Source organism: Staurois parvus, unplaced genomic scaffold (assembly GCF_062004578.1).
Source record: "Staurois parvus isolate SC_StPar_1 unplaced genomic scaffold, SC_StPar_1.0 ptg000468l, whole genome shotgun sequence".
NCBI lineage: Eukaryota > Metazoa > Chordata > Amphibia > Anura > Ranidae > Staurois > Staurois parvus.
In genome coordinates, this window is record NW_028318264.1 from 3,302,465 (window position 1) to 3,324,309 (window position 21,845).

The following is a 21,845-nucleotide window of genomic DNA, read 5'->3' on the forward strand; positions in this document are numbered from 1 at the left end:
CACAAAGTGTATTGATATGCTGACACCTTAAGGGTTGCCTTCACTGGAACTAAGGAGCCAAACTCAACCCCTGAAAAACAACCCCACACCATAATCCCCCCTTCACCAAATTTTATACTTGGCACAATGCAGTCAGGCAAGTACCCTTCTCCTGGCAAACGCCAAACCCAGGCACGTCCATCGGATTGCCAGACAGAGAAGCATTATTCATCACTCCAGAGAACACGTCTCCACTTCTCTAAAGTCCAGTGGCGGCATGCTGTAAACCACTGCATCCAACGCTTTGCATTGCACTTGGTGATATAAGGCTTGAATGCAGCTGCTCGGCCATGGAAACCCATTCCATGAAGCTCTCTATGCACTATTGTGCTAATCAGAAGGCCACACGAAGTTTGGAGCAATGCTTTAACTGGGCTGCAGATAGAGGTACTCACAATGTTTGATAGTTTGTTTAGCGGAGAGTGTGCAAGTATGCCGATATTTAATTTACATTCCAGGAAAGCTTGATGTGTTCTATGACCCTTCTTTATTTTTTAGAAGTCACTCAAACCTTGTATGAGTTATTCTTGTTAATTTTTGAGGTGTAAAGTACAGTAAGTGCATGTTTTGTATTTTATATATAACTTCACAATGAATTGACCTATGTGTTTATTTACTGTATATATTTATTCTTATGTATTCCTCTAATTATGTCAGTAATAATATTACATATGTGTAGTTTCTTACTTTTGCACACATTATACTTAGTTTTCAACTGAGCATGATGTGGTCTGTGTCTCTTCTTTGTTTCTTACACTGTAGATTGTACTGCAGTTTCTCTCTGTACTCGTACCAAGCTATCTTCTAAATACTGTAGAGTTGGCTATCAGCATAAGTGACTCTGCCTGGATTGGGCTAAGAAATAATTTCATGAATCTTGCTTGAAGCTTGCAAACTTTGCTGCAAACCCAATTGATGTCTATAGGGGGAAATCTTGTTATTCACTGTTGAACATTTATAGAACTAATAAGGAAACTATTGTAAAAGAAAAGGCATAAGAAGCCGGGCAATGCCATGAGGAATATGTAACAATGCCAAAATGACATTAAGAAAAATAAAAAAAAATTAAAAAAAGCAGAATCTCTTCCTAAACAACTCCATAGTAAAAAAACATATTTTATCTGTAAAAGACATATTTTTTTTAATCTGTAAAATTAATTGCTATTACCACTGTTGTTTATTCCTTTAATAGGGCCCAAAAACAACAGAGTGCATTTTGCCTTCAGAGTAGGCATGTGGGTTCATGTCCTCGAACTCACATTGTGTGCTTTTGGGGACAAGTACCTGCACCCACATGGAAGTCATAGTGGAACACAGCGGCTGTGTCCCAATAGACAACAATGGGATGGCCTGCATGGGGATGCACAAAACACCTGTGTCCCCATGTGGGTAAATGCGGCCCTGCGTAGGCCTAAGCCTTACTGTTCCATCTGTGAGAAAATATATATAGAGTTTATCTCTTTCTTTTCACAGATAGAGCAATACGATCACTGTGAATAAGTGATCACTGTGAACAACTATGATAGTGATCATATGATCAGGTGCCCCTCCTATCTGTCCCTGGTTGATTTTCAAAAACCAGAACCTGTCAATGACAGTTTGGCCTCTATGCTGGGAGCACATGATTGAGCATCACTGCACTAACAGAGGTATGCACATATGTGGTAACATTGCATAAGGACCCCAACCTTTATGGATGTAAAAGCAGTCAAAAAAAAGAAAAAAAAAATCTTCATCACCCCCCACAAGTAGTACAGTGTCACTATGGTGACACTGTACTGCTAGGGAGATGGTATGTTAAAGAAAAAAAACATAAATAATCATTTAAAAAAATAAAATAAAAATGTAAAAAAAATTGAAAAATTATAATTTTTGGTTATAAACTAATTTGGGTTATTTTTTTTTTCACTAAAAAGATAGCGGAATACATTTTGGCTAGGATTTATGAAAAAAGATTATTTATTTGCAAAATTTTATAAGAAAAAACACTTTTTTTTTTTTAAAATGTTTGGACATTTTCATTTATATAGCAGAAAAATAAAAATCCCAGCGGTGAATAAATACCACCAAAATAAAGTTTTATCTGTCTCAAAAAAATGCTAAAAAAATGTATATGGGTACAGTGTTGCATGACCGCACAATTGTCATTCAAAGTGTGATAGCGCTGAAAGCTGACAATTGGCCTGGACAGGAAGGGGGTGAAAGTGTCCGGACTTGAAGTGGTTAAAGACTGTGAGCCATATCCTGTGATTTGCATTTGATCATTTTCTCCCATGACCATGGATTAAGTTGGAGCTTCAAGGGCTTTACAGTTGGTAGATATAGACCAGTGGGTTACCATGAGAAATGTTTAGGCAACTTTTGAACTGAAGATTTAAAGGGAGGTTGAGGATTTGCTAATAAATAAATAAATGACAATGCCATATACAGTATGTAAAAAAAACAGGATCACGGAACACTTTTGGCAACTGACTGTCAGTAAATGTCAGTAAATATACTTATATAGTACCTGATATTTGCAATATTCTATGAAAAACACACCGCTGTTCAGTATGTTAATAGATATATTTAGCTTCTAATTAGTGTCTTTTTGAGTAGGTAGACAAAAAATTATATTTTTAATTTAGGTACCTGCAACGATATTGTGTATATTCCATATAATGTATCAAGGGCTGCAGGGCCATCTTGTTGACTGGAGAGCATCAAACCTTTCCTTGGAGTTAGTTGGCCCATATACATTTGAAAATATCCCTCTGTAAATTTAAAGTAGTTGTAAACCTCAAACATGAAATCTGAACAACACATATCCCTCTATAGTGTGTGCTTGCCTCAATCTATGGCACTATCGGTACAATTCACAAAGAGGTGTCTTACCACATCCAAGTATGTGGTAAAATACCGCACAGCATTTAAAAAAAAGAAAACATTAGAATTCACTAAAAAATGCTACTAAAATACTGCATGAGTTATTTTATTAAGTCATGCAGTATTTTAGTAATGAAAATATGTGGTAATGTAACGGGACATCAACTGTCAGAGGGTTCTACACTGACAGCTGAATGTAAAGAATGTTAAGAAAAAGCAATTAAAAATTAAGAAAAAAATGGTGTGAGATGTGGTATTTACAGAACATTTTTGCTATTTGCAGTAAATACCGCATACTAGCAATAATGAATTGACATTTTCAATTTTGGATGCGATAACCTTTAGTGAATTGTCCCCTACATGTCATTTCTTTCTGCTGCTTCATTCCTCTGCTATCAGCATGGGTCACTTCAGATGAGTTTTCTTGACACCAAGACAAAAATGGTGACAGGCAAGGGAACTCCAGCTGATTGACAGCTTCAGCTCTGCTCCAGAGTGCTGTGTGAAGGGGGGGGGGGCTGTTGTCCCTTCCATCCAGTCAGCTCTCAGTGCTCTCCTCACTGATGTAACGTCACCACCTGCTTTTCAGAGCTGAGAGATCCTGTGTAAATTCAGCATTTTTTAATGGATGTAGGGGAAAGATGGCTACAGATAAACAGGTACAGCTTATGTAAAAGGATTTCTTTCACCTCTGTGTATCTCCTGAGGCTAGTCAATTTACTGGGTATATGTACAGGTTTACAATCACTTTAATAAGGACATCTAATTAATTTAATTTGGTGGGATACAGGACAAGTTATAATGTTCTGGATTAATGTTCACATTCATAGAATCTATCCTTATAACCCAATGACTGTTGGACATTGTTCAAGGTAACATATTGTTAGGACTTAAAAAAAATGCAGGCACTGCAATAGATACAAGCATTGCTTTTAACACTCAGTCTTCCAGGTTAGAGGGTATGTAAACCTTAACAATGAACTTCTCATATTGGTTCCCTTCTGGTCTGGTAAATATAGCTTTGAAAGCATTTTGCAATATCTGTCCAAAAAAGTACAAAAACTATTTCTTGATTCTTCCAGAAATCTTGCCAGCTGATAACTTCTTGTGCTCTCCACCTGTGCTGCACTCACTGTCAATTACATGAGATGGGAGGTTATTGCAGTCCTGTCCTAGGGTTATAATGTTACTATTATATAGATACAGTGAAGCAAGTGAGCATTGTCAACCTAGGACAGAACATACTGGTACTCTATTAACAAAAGAAACTGAAAAAAAGAACATTTTTGCAGACACCACATATAGGTATAGGGACTGGTAAACAACAATATATTTAATTTTTGTTCTTGGGTTTAGGTACTCATCAGAAGTATAAATAAATATATTGAAGAGATATCTGTGGTGCAGATAACCAATCATTTTTTTTGGCAGAAAAGTGAACTAAACTTTTCACCAAACGTGCAGAATGTGTTACCATGTTTAAAAGTTTGCAACACAGTGGAGCCTAGTAATGGTACCAAATGTGACTATGTATGATATATGATTTTTAACACTAGCTACAGTTAGGTCTCAAAGATAGTTGTTACCAGATATATCACAGAACCAGCGGAGTAACTACAAATCATTGTGAACCCTGGCTAGCAGCTGGCACGACAAATCATGTCATTGATCTTAAGGACAAGCAGCAGGAGAGCTGTCAACATAGTCAATGCACTTACTACAAGATGACCTTTGACTGGATTGACTGGATGAGGATTTTTTTAGGTGCCTCAATAAACTGTTACATACAATACATTGTGATTCTTATTACACTGTATAAACACAAAACGTTTAAACGTGATGACTTTAGTTGGCCATTATACTCCCAAAAACCTTGGAAATAGCAAAACATGTCAGCATTAATTGCCTCATCATCACCTAACATAGCCACATTGTACAAATATTTTGACTCAATGTTTAGTGCACTTGCACATGACAAAACTATTATCCCAACAGAAAGTTCTTTAACCTCTAGTTTCTTTACACATTTGTGTAGAACTACCAATCACAAGTGTCCTAATAGGTTTTAGCAAAGAAGATGCTCTGGGATTTTTAGTATAAATGTGTGAGTTAGCGAGCGCACCATATAAAGCTGCTAATGCACAAAAAGGAACCACAAAACCTTTCCAGGAATATAACATAAAAATGGGGTGTGCAGCGCTATACAGATAAACACACTGTCATAAATATGACAAAAATATGACAAAAAGTAGAAAAAGGTCCTATAAACTGAATGGTAAACAGTCCGAGGTAATATGATATCAGTCCAAATTGGTATATTCCAGTGATGGAGTATATATGACTTCAATCCAAATGGGTATATTCCAGCATCCTAACATGAAGGTGTAGAAAAATTGCCCACTCACCGGAAGTGCAATTTAATGTGCACATAGAAATTCCATGTAGCCGGAGGTCCCGTGAAGGTACAGCCTGATGATAAAGGTATCCTCTGGAGGTTAATGAGCCTGGGACTCTTGGCTCTTGGCCTGGGACTCAGAGAGCCATATCTGAGTGAGCTGTGGATGAAAGTGTGCGTTGTACAAGAAAGGAAAAGCACATTCTCCCAAAAGGATTTTGGCTTCCTCAGGCACTGAGCCTGCACATCTCAGTCCAGCTTTCCAGGAGTCCACCCAGGCTGGAGGATTTGGGAAATAGGTCCAGACCATCATCCCTGGCAGCCATCACCTCATTAACCACCAGAGGATACCTTTATCTTCAGGCTGTACCTTCACGGGACCTCCGGCTACATGGAATTTCTATGGGATTTTTAGTGCATTAGGTATAGAGGGTTTATTTCAGTCTGTAACAGACGTCCAGAGGGCAATAAACCTACAATGCTAAGATAGCTAAGCAAGTGCTTCTTACAGCACAGGGGAAGCCGTAGCTAAAGACACTCTTTCTATATTGCAGACCAGGGGCGGACTGACAACTCATGGGGCCTCCGGGTAATAGGGGATCATGGGGCCAACATAAAAGCAACAACCTCTATTCACAATACTAAGTCCCTCTTTGTCCTGCCTGTGAGCCCTCATAGAGGACACCCTGCCTCAGGCTCCACCATTGCCAGGTGGATTAGACAACTCATTTCCAGAGCAGGGGCGGACTGACAACTCATGGGGCCCCCAGGCAATAGGGGATCATGGGGCCCCTGTGTCCTTGCCCAAACTCAAAAAAGCCTATGAAAAAGGTACCAGGGGCATCTCATGGGGCCCCCTACTGACCCCGGGCCCTCGGGCAGTGCCCGAGTTTCCAAATAGTCAGTCCGCCCCTGTTACAGACTTTGCAGTTTAGTTTTCCTTGACATCCTAATGGGGCTCCCCTCCTATTCCAGGCCTCATAGCAGCTATGTGGACTGCTATGGCTGTTGTTATGCTACTGTGCAGAACACATTTGGCAGCTGATTTATATTTTTGGCCGAAGGTATTGCTCAGCATATAAAATGAGACTTGCACTGCAGTGCATTCCAACATATATATGGGTCCCTATATAAAATTGTTTGTGCTACAGCATTAAGTTGTCAGTACACATAAAGCACAAATACGCTGTGCTGATACACAGTAATAATTTCTCAAAGCAATTTTGATCAATCTTGTGGTTACAAAGCATGTCTAATAATTTTAAATGAAATAATTGTGTCTCAAAAGGTAGTTTAAGGGTTTATAATATTGTCAATAAACGTACATTTATAACATTATTGCAGAGCACATTTTTCAAGCTGGTGAACATTTTTCAATCTAATGTTGCAGTTGTTATATTCTTTTTAGTTGTATTCTTGGAACATCCTTTGCAGAAGGTTTGTCTCTCCAAGATTAAAATATCCACCTCCAGTTGAGCTCATTAAATCAGTCCGCTACTATGGAAACAGTAAAGCCTACAAAATAATGACCCAGTGAAAACTTAGCTAAAGTATTTGATGGAATGAAAGGTTTCCTATGTATCTACAGTGCACTATGGACTTAACATTTTTCAGTGACTGACTTTTATGTTTGGAATGATGGCTTGAATTGAAGAAACTAAGCATAAGCTTAGAAAAAGTGTAAAATAACCACTGGAATTTTGTTTGAGGATATGACATTAATATTATTCATAGATAACAAGTTGAGAGTGACAAGTACTGCAGGGAACAATTTCCCCTGGACCAGTGCCCTATCTGTACGGCAGGATTCTCTGAGGAGTAAGAAGTCTTCATGTGCATCCACAATTCTTTCTCCAAACAAATTACTGGTAAGTGCAGGCATAATTCTACACATTAACAATTTATTACTAGATAAAACCTTGTATTGTGTATCTTTATATGAACACCAATTGGCCTTCATGTAAATAATCTAGTCTTTCTTTAGTGTATGATACTTAGAGGATAAGTTCACCTTTTAGACAAAAATAAAAAATGCACATTTGTTTTCAGGTAAAAAAATGTGCATTTATTATTTGTGTCTACAGGAGTCTGGAAAGCACTGCACCAGCAATCAGTAGATCGCTGGTGCCATGCAGGTCTCCTGCAGACCTGTCAGAATATCTGCTTGTTGTGCGGGATGTACGAGCAAGCAGATACTCTGACAGGAAGCTTCAATGAAATACCACCTCACTCAACAGCGCCGTGGTAGTTCACTGAAAACTACAAGCCCACAGCCACTAAGGCTGTTGGTACTTGCAGTTCATTCATTCATGGAATTCCGTGAATGAGTGATGTCATGTGGCTGTGTGGGAGGAGCCCTGCACAGCCGCACTGTTTTCAAATTTGACAGATAGTATGGGGAGACTTCTCCTCATACTATCTGTCAGGGGGGGGGGGGTGGCTGGCGTGACTGCAGCTATGGGAGCATATTACATGCTCCCCACCAAAAATGGGTGGAACATATAACATGTTCCCAAAGGTGAACTTATCCTTTAAGAAATGCTTGCAGCCAGTAAAATACAGTTCTGAATGAGTGATGTATTCATAAAAAAAAAAAAAAATTGCAGAGCTATTTACTTATGAAACTGCATGCAAATGCATTGCATACAGGGGTGAAACCAAATGTTATTAGGCTTTTTTCTCTCCAGGTTGAATGTTTCTCAGCTCAATCTAGGAGCCATAATGTGTTTTTTCCTGATTCACTCTAATGACATTAATTTTTTGCCTCCATTTGCATAGAAATAATGTGCATGCAGGACAAATAGCTCTGAAGATTTTTTTTGATAACTAAACCCTTAGGGTATTTCTTTCTTTTAACAGACTGATATAATACAGTCAGCAGTAGCATTCACCAAGAACATATCATGGCTGGAGTAGGACAGATAAGCAACATTATAATAGATGTAGCCAAAAAAGTTGCCTAGACTTGGCAGGGAATAATGATCCACTTGATATTATAAAACCCTCTTTAATTGGTGCCACATTTTTTCCTCAAAACTGTACATAAACTTGCACTTCCTAGTATTTTTCTGCAAAACAAGTGGAAATATTTACTTGCGGATTGTTTTGTTTTAAATTGCCCACTTTAGCAAGACATGGAAGGGTCAATTTTGTGTTGAGTTCCCCTTCAAGTAGATGATACTTTGTTCTCCGCATGATATCAATAAGCAGATTTGTCTAAGACAAAGTTGTGTCTTCAAGTCTTTTTTTTGCCTGGATCTGTAAATAGCTTATCACATTTTTTGCATGCTACCAGTCATCTTTTAAAATAACTGCCTACAGTTGTATTAAAAGAAGAAATATATTAGGCTAAGTACAGAAAGTTTAACACAGTTTGATAAAATTTTATTTTGGTCAAGGCCAATCTGTGACTTGTATCTTTTGAGATTGATATAGTCATTGCAACTGTCTATTTAGGAATTCTAACATCTGTCAGATATAAATCCTAACAGCTTGCTTGAGACAATCTCCTTACAGTATCCTATAGCAGTTTTTATGTTTTCTTCTGATGTATTTGTGTGACTGGCAGGAACAAGTGGAATGAAGACTAGACTGTACTTATCAGAGAGCCTATGGCATGCATCAGTTATTGGTCAAACATACTCTGTTGCATACATTTGCATTCCACCCACTGTCTCATAACAACATTATGCTTTGATAAAAATGGGCAGCATTCTTTTGCAAACATTGAGAAAATATTTTATGTTTGTGTTCTGCATATTGCCCCTATGTACACTGTGAAGCTTCCCATGAGCACAGATGTTGCAAGTGTTAGCTGTCGTCACTGAGCTATAAATTTAACTTCAATAGCAAAAGCAAAAGCATGTGCTCAATAATGAATGTAGTATTCTCTTGACAGATCTAATGTCATGTTAAAATCATGTACTGTGCATCAAAGGCATCGCTTCCATAACCAACAATAAATGTGGAATCATATATCCACGAACATTGCTTACATAAAGGATTGAATCTATATAAAATACATTTCTAAAATACTGGAATATGTAAGCTATCTTGACCTTGGAATTAGTCTTGACATGAAGAGTCACAAAATCAGTTAATTTAAATTGCTATACTTTTTTGGTAAAAGTAAATAATAATTGATTGCATGAAACAGATTTTAGTTAAAGATATATTTAGGTATTAACTTATTTTCCTAAGAACCCCAGTGTGTGTGTCCTTACCATAGTTCTCAACTCAAAATTTAGCCTACTTCTGAATTACAGTCACAGAACTGACATTCATGGACAATGGGTTATATGCAGGGGCGGACTGACAACTCTTGGGGCCCCCGGGCAATAGGGGATCATGGGGCCCCTGTGTCCTTGCCCACACTCAAAAAAGCCTATAAAAAAAGGTACCAGGGGCATTTCATGGGGCCCCCTACTGACCCCAGGCCCTCGGGCAGTGCCCGAGTGCTTGAATGGTCAGTCCGCCCCTGGTTATATGCTACTATCTTAAGAAGATTGGACACTTGCAAAAACATTTGCACATTTAATCCCGCACATTCAATGAGCCTCCACATTTTATAACATCAATAAGGAGTATCTAGACACAGAGGGAACCTGTGTCTCCTCCTGTACTCCAAGCTAAAGGATTATCCAAAACTTGCATAAGGTGAGACCTGAACCTCCACCTGAACATCCAACTCAAAGAGTATGTGAACAGAAGACCAGGTGGCAACCTTGCAAATCTGGGATACAGATGCTTGATGCTGAAACGCCTAAGAGGTACCAACAGCTCTGGTCTAATGGGTTCTGATATGAATGTGAGGAACTTTTTTCTTGAGGGCAAAAGCTCTGGAACAGGGGTGGACTGACCATTTGGAAACTCGGTCAGTAGGGGGCCCCATGAGATACCCCTGGTACCTTTTTCATAGGCTTATTTGAGTTTGGGCACACAGGGGCCCCATGATCCCCTATTGCCTGGGGGCCCCATGAGTTGTCAGTCCGCCCCTGCTCTGGAAATGAGTTGTCTAATCCACCTGGCAATGGTGGAGCCTGAGGTAGGGTGTCCTTTATGAGGGCTCACAGGTAGGACAAAGAGGGATTTAGTCTTGTGAATAGAAGTTGTTGCTTTTATGTTGGCCCTGACAGCCCTGACCATATTTAGACAATGTACGGAAATTTCCTTATCATGTTTTGGGGCAAGGCGAGGTGAAAGAGAGAGCTGCAGCTTAAGCTCAACACAACAGAGCTTCAAACTAAACATGCCTAGCAGACGTGATGGCAACCAAGAAGGCAACCTTAAGGGTGAGGAATTCCAAAGGAATGTCATTAATTGATTCAGAGGTGGGTCTCTGAAGAACAGCAAACATAAGGTTGAGATTCCAAGGTGATACAAGAGGTTGAACTGGGTAAATTATATGAACAATTAATTCAATGTATAAAAGTACTCATAAGGAACTGTGAGTCAAGGGGTTTCTAAACAAGGATTGATAAGGGAGAGCCAAAGAAAGAAAGACCAAACTACGAGTGATAGAATATTCCCTAGACTTATCAAGACTAGACTGAAGAAAGGTAAAATTATGGGTGATAGGGTATTCCCAAGAGTTAAGCCTTCTGTCCTCACACTGTGCATAACATGCCTTCCATGTGTGATGGTAAATCTTGCCAGAGTTGGAATTCTTTGCCCTCAGTAATGTGGGAATAAACAAATCAGAGATACCCTATACTGTAGCACTTGGGTTTCACATTAAAGACAGTGACTGAGAAGCAGGATGGAACAGAAGGTCTTGAGCAAGTAAGTCTACTTTGTTAGGAAAAGGCCAAGGCTCATCAGGCAAAAGTCTGAGTATGTCTGTGTATCAAGTTATTCTGGGGCAATTTTCAAAATCACTGGAAGCTTTTCCTCTTCTATATTGCACTGCAGACAAGCAAGGGTATTCATCAGAGGGAAGGCATAAACCAGGTAGAATTAAGTCCAAAGAGTCAACAGAACTTCTATTGTGCAAGCTAAAAGATCACTGGTTTTGGCCACAAGTTTGTTCAGCTTGTTGAACCTGAAAGCCAAGATGTCCACCCTGGGCTTTCCCCACCATTGACAGAGATTTTGAAAAAGATTGGGGTGAATGAGGTTCACCTTTTGGTTCTTGAACAGAACTAGGGTTAAAAAGGACATGTAGCATTTATGGCCACAGAAAACTGAAGGTTCTAAAGGTGCCAAGTTTTATTTTCTGTAGGCCACCTCTGGATTGCACGCTATTAGGCATTTTTGACTCAGCTCCTTTGCACCTGTGATCTGTCATTGCTACTGAAGAGATCCCCAGTGGGATATTCACGGTTCAGGATTTAAGACTAAATAGGGTTTTGCATGCCGATAGAAGGAGCTGCTGTAACCCAGGCACTGACTGAGTTACCATGGCTGTGTCTTTGTAGAGGATGGCCACAGGAATGCAGCAATGTACTGTTTGTGCTCTTGACAGAAGAGACAAGTGGAAACGCATCAGTTGGGAGGCATGACCAAGTTACCAGATAGTAGGGTAAATTTAAAAATGCTTGCTGAAGTGTTAGAGACAAAATGTCAGGAGATGCCACAATAAAGTGAATAGTATCTGCCCACTAAGCTGCATTATGTAAAATGACCTACGGAAAGTATTGTTAACAATCTATGCACAGGGAAACCCTGTCTTACATTATCTACAATGCTGGGCCTATTAAAGTTCAGGCTTTGCCCTTCACAATTGGAATACCTTCAAAGGGGTTCTCAGAGTCTGGGAACAGTAGAAATTAACCATGACCCTGGACCTGTATAGCACCCTGCAGTTATCTTTACATGTTACACATGTAAGACAAACACCTGATGTGGGATCCAGAGCTTGAAGCAAACATTATAGGACAGCCCCATGCAGTGGAGGCCAGGTATGGTCCTCTAGATACAGACTGAGGCTAGCCAATATGGAAACTGCTAGGTATCACCAGAGAATAGGCAGTCTGATGTTGATAGAAGATTCAAATGAAAAAAACTTCAGTGGTTTAAAAAGAAAAAAAAATACTTCTGCAGAGAAGAACGGGTCTATCTCCTACAGACCGTAACAAAAAATCTGGATCCTCACAAAATACAGTAGATGGTTATATGATTATGCCCTAGGGGTAACCCTAGCAAAAATTTGCCAGTGTCCAGTCACCTGACTGTTGCAGCATGTAAACCATGGTCTATGCATCAACAAGAACAGAAAGGGCGCAAATGCCTAGTGCATTCTCTGTGGGTATTTTATTGGTGAAATAGATAAAAACATACTCACAAGCCCAGTAGACTAAAGACATTAAAGTACATGAGTGTGAAGTGCATTTGTCTCCTGTCCAATCGGACTGACAGGTGGATGACGTAGCCAGCTGACACATTTTGGGGGTCTCTGACCCCCTTCCTCAAAGCAATAGCTGGACCAGAGTCCCCCGAAACGAGTCAGCTGGCTACGTCATCCATATGTCAGTCCGATTGGACAGGACACGTACTTTGTGCTCATGTACTTTAATGCCTTTAGCCTACTGGGCTGGTGAGTATGTTATTATCTATTTCACCAATAAAGTACCCAAAGATAATGCATTAGGCCTTTGTGCCTTTTCTGTTCTTGTTGCAGTACTGGAATTCCCCTATTCGAGGAGGGCTGCACCACCTACATGTCAAGTTTGGGTTGCTTATCCTTGGCTCATCTCCACATTTAAAGATGGGGGCCCCTACCATTTGAGCACCAAAGTGTCAAGTTTGTACTTTGTCACATGGTCTATGCATACCAGTCCTGTGTCCTGTGCTATATGACTGATATACAAGATTTTAAAACAAGTTACATCTGCAGTCTTATTGGCAGAGTACAATATGTAGCCAGACTCAGAACCAGCGGTGTATTTAGGTTTTGTGCTGCCCTAGGCAACACAAAAAATCTGCTGCACACTACAGCAGGACACTTTCCAAGTATGAAAAATGTATTCGGACAAAATGTCAATTAGACACGCAGCACAAAGATACAGGAGTTTTGTTTGTGCGTTTCACACCACAAAGTGCTTACTAATATGAGTGTTTGCTGTATGTCTAATTGACATTTTGTTCACATATATTTTTTGTACTGGGAAAGAGTCCCGTTGTGGTGTGCAGCCATCCACCTTCATGTGAGGACTGTGAAGTGGATATATGTAAACTTACCTGGAGCGGTGCTTTATTTGTTGAAAATATCATTTTAATCTGTAACATCAAATATCTGGGTCTACATGTCCTATTAATCTGAACAGTTTCAGTGAATAAATTAAAGTTTATGAAAAGCAAACACTTTCTTTTTAGTTATACAGTATATCAAGTATGGAAGAGATAGAGTGTTGTTATAGGAACAGGTTCCCCCCATTGGGTGGTTTATCCTCACTTCTTGTTCTGTTGACAACTCTTTTTCTTCTGTTTAGTTACAGCTTCACATAGTAAGGTTACAGAAAGGTAAAATCTAGCCTCCTTGAGAAAGCTTGAGTATGGCACATGAAACACTCATTGGGCAGATTTAAACTTTCCATAACTTAGCTATGTGCATTCATAAATACATATTAAAAAAAGCTGATAGTGCCCCCTGAATCAGAGTCAAGAAGAGTAAAGTACTCTCATCAGACCAACATTAATGAGCAAATTCCCATGCAGAAACATGAGACATGAGATATGCTCACATGTTGTGGGGACAGATTAAATACAAATATCATACTTAGAAATCCCAGTTTTATGCTTCAGAACAATTCCCTTTTGTGTAGCAATCATTGAGGAATGTACCATTTGGAGCTTTTTACTGTTTCCTTTAGGGCTAGCTTACTTAATACATGCATTGCTCTGCTGGGCTGAACATTTTTAAATAGTGGTGCATTGCCATGCATTCTGTTCCCAAAAAGGACTGAGTACAGTTTTTGCCATGAAAGAGTGCATTGGCAACTAATTCAAACTGATTGGGCTGCCTTAACACAACACATGGTAACACTTGACTGCACAAATGTGAATATGGCCTCACTAAGTATTGAGCAGATATGATGCTTTTTTTCTACATGGTTTACATGTTTAAGGTGCTAATTATTATTATTATTATACAGTATTTATAAAGCGCCGATAGTTCGCTCAGCGCTGTATATTACAAAGGGGGACAGAACATGTGACAGAACAATACCAATACAATGCAAAACATGAGGGGATCGAGGGCCCTGCTCTTTCAAGCTTACAATCTAGGAGGGAGGGGATGGTGGCACAGGAGGAGATAGCTGTGGGGGATGGAGTGGTAGGAAGAGTGGAGGAGGTCGGCAAGTTAGCAGGGGGTGGGGTAGGCTTCCCTGAAGAGATGGGTTTTCAGGGTGCGCCTAAAGGAGAGGGGGGTAGGTGATAATCTGATGGGTTGGGGCAGCGAGTTCCAGAGGATGGGTGACACCCTGGAGAAGTCCTGGAGGCGGGCATGGGAGGAGGAGACCAGGGAACTAGAGAGAAGGAGGTCTTGTGAGGAGCAGAGTGTGCGTGCTGGGTGGTACTTGGATATTAGGTCAGTGATGTAGTTCGGGGCACTATGGTGGACAGCTTTGTACGTCACCGTTAGGTTTATGAATTTGATCCATTGCGCAATCGGAAGCCAGTGGAGGGATTGGCAGAGGGGGGTGGCGGAGACAGAGCGGTTGGAAAGGTGAATGAGTCTGGCAGCCGTATTCAGGATCGACTGAAGCGGGGATAGCCAGCGGTGAGGCAGGCCAGTGAGGAGGGAGTTGCAGTAGTCGAGTCGTGATATGATGAGGGAGTGGATGAGCTGTTTAGTGGTTTCTGGGGTTAGGAACGTGCGGATTTTGGCGATGTTGCGGAGGTGGAGTCTGCACGAGCTTGTTAAAGATTGGACTTGGGGCTGGAAGGATAGGTTGGAGTCCAGAATGACACCAAGTACTCTGGCCTGCGGGGTGGGTTTGATGGTAGCGTTATTCGATGTGATAGAGAAGTCAATGGGGGGTGGTGTCCGGGCTGGGGGGAAGACAAGAAACTAATAATGGTTAGATAGACAAACCATCGTTAAAGAAAATCACATTTTCTTTTTGGGTATGCATTTGCTTAGGGGGCATACTTTTCGATACTGGAGCATAGATTCCATAACCACACTTGTTGAATTCCGCATATATACAGTACACTGTAGCTTATGCAAGTTCATCCAAATGTATTATACGGGCATAGGAACAGTCAACATGTAAATCCCTTACTAAATCAGGTCTAGTCCATTCTACAGCAACTTCTCTCATCCACCACAAGAGGTAAATGAAAAGATGAAAGCCAGACTGCACATTCATCATCTCTTTTCTGCAGCTCTATTTAGGAGGCTGGGAGCAGCTGCTGCAGAAAGAAGTAAATGTGCTCTTTCCAGGCTGGAGGCTACCATTTCTAAAACCCCTGCTCTCCTGTCATATCAGCAAAACAAGTACCTGTTGTCAGTGACTTTGAGCAATCTGCCAGGACAAGTAAATAAAGGGCAAGTGCTAGTGGGGGTGTTAATGGTTAATGTAATAATCTGCTGTGTTGGGAAAACAGAAACACTTGGTAAGCGATAGTTATATTCCATTCACACCTGCTAACATAATGTCCAGATGTACTCACTTCTAGGCACAACACTTTTATTTGAAACATGCACTGCTTTCTTAAACATCTATGTTTTTTTTTCCTATAAAGTGATTGTAAACCTCAGACATGAAAAACAAATGAACAAATTACATCCTTCTATAGTGTGTGGCTCCTCTCTGATTTCTGATCTCTCTGCTATCTGTCACTGTTTAGTTGTGATTATTAGTTTGTTTAGGAAGGTTTGTTCACATTTGCTTTAGTTGGTTCACATCTACTGAATAGGTTCACTTTTATATAGGTTCACTGGGTTTTTGTATTTTTTTGGTGTATATGGATGCTTATATTGCTTGCAACGTGTGCTATTTCACTAACAAATCACATTTATTTTCACTTAGTTTTTAGTCCATGTTCTCTGTGCAGATCCACACATATCTGGTCACATCTGCTCTACAGGATACCAGCACTTGGTACCCAAACATTACTGTTTTCAGCTAGGCAGTAGCCAGCTTGTGTTATCTGGGCTTGTTAGCTTTTCCGTATGCCCAGGGTTATTGTTTCATTCCAGGCCACCCAGCACCCTGCAGCAACCAGCAATCGGCAACCAGCACCCGGCACCCAACACCCGGCACCCAGCTCCCAGCAACCAGCACCCAGCCTCAGCCCAGGGACTGATTCCAGGCCACCCAGAACCCTGCAACAGACAGCAACCAACATCCAGCCTTGGCCCAGGGGCCACTCCAGGCCACCCAGCACCCTGCAACAGCCAGCACCCAGCCAGCAGCCCGCACCCAACCTCGGCCCAACCTCGGCCCAACCTCGGCTTCAATCTCTCCCTCTCTACTGGCGCATTCCCCTACCCCCTTAAGCACACGCACATCACCCCCATACTCAAAAAACCCTCCCTGGACCCCTCGGACCTGAGCAACCTTAGACCCATCTCCCTGCTGTCATTTACATCCAAGCTCCTTGAGCGCTTAGTCTACAATTGCCTAAGCTCCCACCTCAATGACAATAACCTCCTCGATCCACTACAGTCTGGCTCCTGTCCCCTACACTCCACCGAAACCGCCCTACTCAAAATCACTAATGACCTGCTAACCGCCAAAGCTAATGGCCACTACTCAGTACTCCTACTCCTCGACCTCTCCGCGGCCTTCGACACAGTTGACCACCCCTTCCTCCTTAATAAACTACACTCCCTTGGCATCAGAGACTCCGCTCTCCCCTGGCTCTCCTCCTATCTATCCCAACGCTCCTTCAGTGTTACCTATAACACTACCACCTCCCCCTCTCTCCCCCTCTCTGTTGGGGTTCCCCAAGGCTCTGTCCTCGGGCCCCTTCTCTTCTCCATCTACACCTCCTCCCTTGGCCAACTTATACACTCCCACGGCTTCAACTACCACCTCTACGCTAATGACACACAAATCTACCTCTCCACCCCTCGCCTCACCCCCTCAGTCTCCGCCCGTATCACCCACCTACTGAACGACATTTCAGACCGGATGTCTCTCCACTTCCTCAAATTAAACCTTTCCAAAACTGAGCTCCTAATTTTCCCCCCAGCCCGCGCCCCCACCCCCACCCTCTCCATCACGACCAACAATGCCACCATCAGTCCCACCCCGCAAGCAAAGTCCTAGGTGTCACTCTAGACTCAAACCTGTCCTTCCAACCCCATGTCCAATTGCTGGCAAACTCATGCAGGCTCCACCTCCGCAACATCTCTAAAATACGCTTGTTTCTAACCCCAGACACTACTAAACAACTCATACACTCCCTTATTATCTCACTACTCGACTATTGCAACTCCCTCCTCAGCGGCCTACCCCAACACAGGCTATCCCCGCTTCAGTCTATCCTGAACTCAGTGGCCAGACTCATCCACCTTACCAACCGCTCCGCATCTGCCATCCCCCTCTGTCATTCCCTCCACTGGCTTCCGATTGCCCAACGTATTAAATTCAAACTACTAACACTGACGTACAAAGCCATTCATAACTGCCCCGAACTACCTCACTGACCTGATACCCAAATATCACCCAACCCGCACTCTTCGCTCCTCACAAGACCTCCTACTTTCTAGCTCCCTGGTCTCCTCCTCCCATGCCTGACTGCAGGACTTCTCCAAGACTTCCCCCATCCTCTGGAACTCACTACCCCAATCCATCAGACTGTCACCTACCCTTCTCACCTTCAGGCGCACCGTGAAAACCCATCTCTTCAGGGAAGCCTACCCCACCCTCACCTAACAGCCAATTTCCTCCACTCCTCCTACCACTCCATCCCCCACAGCCACTTCCTCCTGTGCCACTATCCCCTCCCTCCTAGATTGTAAGCTCGAAAGAGCAGGGCCCTCGAAACCCTCGTATACTGTTCTGTTACTGTATTGTCTCATGTACTGTCCCCAACTACTCTGTACAGCACTGAGCAAATTTTTTGGCGCTGTATAAATACTGTATAATAATAATAATAATTGTTTGCTTCTGCCTGCTTCTAGGGAGTATTCTCTATTAAAGAGAGTTACAATGTTGTGAATTATGAAAATTTTACACTGCCCTAGCCAATCACTGAGAAACTTATATCAGCGCTGAGGCCTGAGGAATAAATATTTGGGAAGACTATGTAGATGGTTCTTCCCCTTCAGGCTTTGCCAGGTGAGGGTGTGTGTATGTAGGTTCTAATCTAGGACTCATAAACCTGCTTCCCAGGAAGTGTGTAGTTCCAGAGGTCCTTGATTCTCAGGTCTGTTGCCTGGTGAGGGTACATCCTAGAGAGAGATTCAGTTCTTGTTTCTTAGGCCTGCTACCTGGGGAAGGAAGCTAAAGCTGAGTCCTGCTTTGTAATTGCCAGTCACAGCTTAAAGGTCTACAACAAGCCTGTGAGAGGGGCAGACGATAATTAAAAGTAGCTGTCTGTCTGGCCTGCTAAATGTACATTAGGTTGAGGCTGAGGCAGATGCATAAAGGTATAAACTGTCCACTGAGAATAAACAGCTGAGCAAATGGAGCCTCCAACTCTCTATCCCCTACACATGTAAGCCATACAAATCTGCAAAATGAAGAATAAAGGGGTGGATGTTGTTTGCTGGTCGCAGTTGGTGGATCAGTGAGTGTTTGTGTCTCCAGAAGCTACCTTGCCACCCTGGTGTGTTAGCTTTGTGAAATTAATCCATGTATAAGGCAACTAGTAAATATTTTTTAAAAATATACATGAAGTTAGCCAGCTAAAGATTAGAATGTATTAGATACATTTAGTTACAGAAATCTAGAAAGATGCCTTCTACAGTCTGTGTTAATACAGAAATTTAACAAAATACCTGCAGCAGAGAGCAATAACACAATCTATTAAAAAAAAAACCTGCATAATGCCTATATATATGCCCAATAATGCATATAAACAACGATATTTAGTAGAGTCCTTGGTTCACAATTGAACCAGTTGCTAAGCATAAAATGTGCGGAGCAGCCAATCTGATGTCTGTCCCCTATTGTTAGGATCATGGTACATGTTCTTCTATTTATATGGCACATGAAACATTACTGACACTGCAGCTGACACTGGGTTCTCCGTTCTATCATTTTACTTTGATTAAAACAGCTAAAACCTGAAATAGCATATGTATCTAGCTGAAACGAAAGACACATGAAAAAGACCTGTAAACTCAAAATAGGAAGTTACTTTATATAGAAGCACTTCCGGCAATTTTCATATCTAACTAAAGTTTCCATACCTGCAAATAAAATGAGATATTTGAGATTATACTTAACTATGTATGCAGTCTTTTATTTTAAGGCTACATCTAGGCAAGATAAAAATAGGAGGATATCTAAAGGCCCATGAGGTAGAGAGGTCACTGTGTAGTGAGCAATGTCTTTCTTTATTCAGGGGCTTAGGCTACATTGCTTTTAATTACTTAAATGTACAAATGCTGTGTGCTATTTTGACCCATGTCTGTTTTTATTTTGCAAAACACCAGCATTTATCCTACCACCTATAGATTGACCTTTTCCTTTTAGTATATAAGGCTTCTGTGTAATCCATACCCCTGTGTAGCCCATAAAGGACATCAATGACATACATCCATATAATGACCTCTTTTATATCTCTGATGAACAAAGTAGCTGAGCACACTAAAAAGGAAAGGGGGACTTTGTATACCACTGTAGTCAGTAAAACTTAGGGCCCAGTGGATTATTGGCTCAGTTAAGTGGACCAGTGGCCTAAACTGGCCCATTTTGTCCTAATCATTTGTTGCCCACCTTCTTCTCAGCATCATTTTTTAAAGATTATTCTGAATAACAGATGGTGTTTGTTTAATGCAAGCATTAGTTTTTTTTGTGAAAAAGAATCAGTCCTAAAAAAAAGTAACAGCCTCAGATGTTTTGTCCTGCTTCTGCTGAATACATTTATTGTTACCACTATCACCACCTCTAAATGCTTCTTTCCATATCTAATTTCCATTTATGTATAGACGCCAGTCTAGCCTAAAGTTCTGCTACCTCCTGCTGCTTCATGCATTGAATAAATAAGTTCCTCCATGTAAAGTTCTCTAGCTCCTAATGGTGCTCCTTCTAAAGTGCAACCCCTCAAACAAATAAAGTGAATACAAAAAAATATATATAGCATACCATTTGACTGGTCCTGCTAAACTAACACCTATTCAAAAGCATTTTTTTATTGGTATCTCTTTGCTTGCCTGCACTACTTGGAATACCACTCTAAAGAATTATATTGCCAGGAAAAAAAACAAAACAGAAATAGCGTTTCAGCAGTCCCTGGCTAGTAAAACACAACATGCCCCCCCCCCCCTAAAAATTAAATGAAAACTCATTATGGCAAAATTAGTGGTTCAGCTGTTTTTTTATATATATATATATACATTTTTTTTTTTGCTGTGGAATGGATAGCGGAGTTCAGTCAAATAAATTCATAGGACTTTTATCATTTCTTAACTTGGAGATCAGATCTGTGCAGATGAAATGAGGATGGTGGAGGATATCTTCAGGTATAACAGATAATACTAAAAACTAAAACTAATTACATGAAGTGGAAACACTGGTAGGGATTGCAGTAGTAAAGATTGATAGAAGGAAACCAACTGGATTGTGTGATAAGGACTATCAAATACATGCATTGCTGTTCATTTGCCTTTAAATTATTTTGTGCCTTCACTTCACAGCTAGGAAATGCTCTGTATAGCTAGTGCTACCCTCTTTTCAGTGTGTCGTTAGTTCTGTGTGTTGTATGTTCTGATAACATATACTTTATAATTGCTGTAGCTAGACATAGTATGATTTTTCTACCTATCTGATGTTCATCTGTGCAAATCTGCACAAGTTTTGGATTAAAGCTCTATATGATCTGCAAGATGCTATTTGGATCAAGTCACTGTCTTTTAATTCTACTAAGACCGTAAATTATAGCTATTTCAATCACTATAATACTTTGTGATGCACTGCATAATTGTTTTTGTTTTTATATTTTTTTTCTTTTATTTTTTTATTTTTTTTTCTTTTATTTACTTTTCACATAATCTTTGTTCTAAGCTGCATAAAAAGGTGGGGGTGGAGAAACATTATTCTTCCCACTTCCCAGTGAATGGTCAGTTTTAAATAGGAAAACAGAACTGGCGGGATCACCAGGTATGCCACACAAAGGAAGAATACAAAGAGGACAGGATACTGTTTAACACAAGTACATGGTACAACAAACTCATACCAGGAAAATGAAATGTTGGGGTAACATATTTTTTAAGTGAGTATATAGAAAATTAACCTTTGCACTGCGCCCATTGGGAAAGTGTTTATTTGAAAGGTATGTGAATTACAGGGTAGTGCTGGAAGATCTTAGATGGGAGATATATATTTATATTACCACATTAGCAGAATTAATCACATTTTTTTAGCCTGTGAATAGAGACTTGCTGGAGATGGCCATGGTGGTGTTGCATGAGTAAGATTTTCAC

General features: G+C 40.8%; 1 protein-coding gene across 5 annotated transcripts in view; it reads right to left on the minus strand.

The window, feature by feature from the left end:
* LOC149452722 (poly(rC)-binding protein 3-like) overlaps positions 1-21,845 on the minus strand; it is a 1,138,846-nt gene that overhangs the window by 689,198 nt on the left and 427,803 nt on the right. The window lies entirely within an intron of this gene.